The sequence below is a fragment of the Galeopterus variegatus genome, unplaced genomic scaffold, assembly GCF_000696425.1.
Source record: "Galeopterus variegatus unplaced genomic scaffold, G_variegatus-3.0.2 Scaffold2131, whole genome shotgun sequence".
In the NCBI taxonomy this organism is placed as follows: Eukaryota; Metazoa; Chordata; class Mammalia; order Dermoptera; family Cynocephalidae; genus Galeopterus; species Galeopterus variegatus.
Window position 1 is genome coordinate 38797 of NW_007728242.1, and position 771 is coordinate 39567.

Genomic DNA, 771 nt, shown 5'->3' on the forward strand with positions numbered 1-771 from the left:
AAAAAAGTGTACTGGCACTTCTATATGTATGTATTTGCACATCAGATTATATATATATATATACATAAACAAACACGTATTATTACTGGACAAAGAATTTATGGACTTCCATAAGTAAAGTATATTTATGTGAATATAGATAAGTGGAATTATCCTACCTGTGAGAGAAATAATGATACATGTATATATCTTTCCCATTTCCTTTTCAACACTTAATCTTTGTGGCATAGAGGATGGAATGTGTTCTGGAAAGGAAGGAAAAAGTCTTAAAATATTTAGATTTTCATCAACATGTTAACTGCTCAAATTTGCCTTAAGTTCTTTGAATGTCAGAATAGGGTAGAATAAATGGGGCAAAAATTTTATAATATTTTAAAATTTTATTTATAATGGTGATGATGTATTTCTAACAAAAGTATCAGAAGCTCAATTTTCCAATTAATCTATTATAACCTTCCTAGACACATTAAATGGAATAGTAAGAACATTTTGAATGGTGGGAGTGGCATTTGGACTGAAGAAAGATCTTTGAAATGAAATTAGGAAATAGTCAATGTATTAGTCTGTTTCTGTTGCTTATAACAAAATACCTGGAACTAGGTAATTTGTAAAGAAAATGAATTTTATTGCTTACAGTTTCAGAGGCTCAGAAGTCCAAAGTTCAAGGAACACAGCCGTTGAAGTCTTTGGTGGTGACAACAGTGACCCACGGGTTTCACATGACAGAAAATGGTGGAGCAGAGAGAGGAACTAACCTCCTCATTCGCTCTC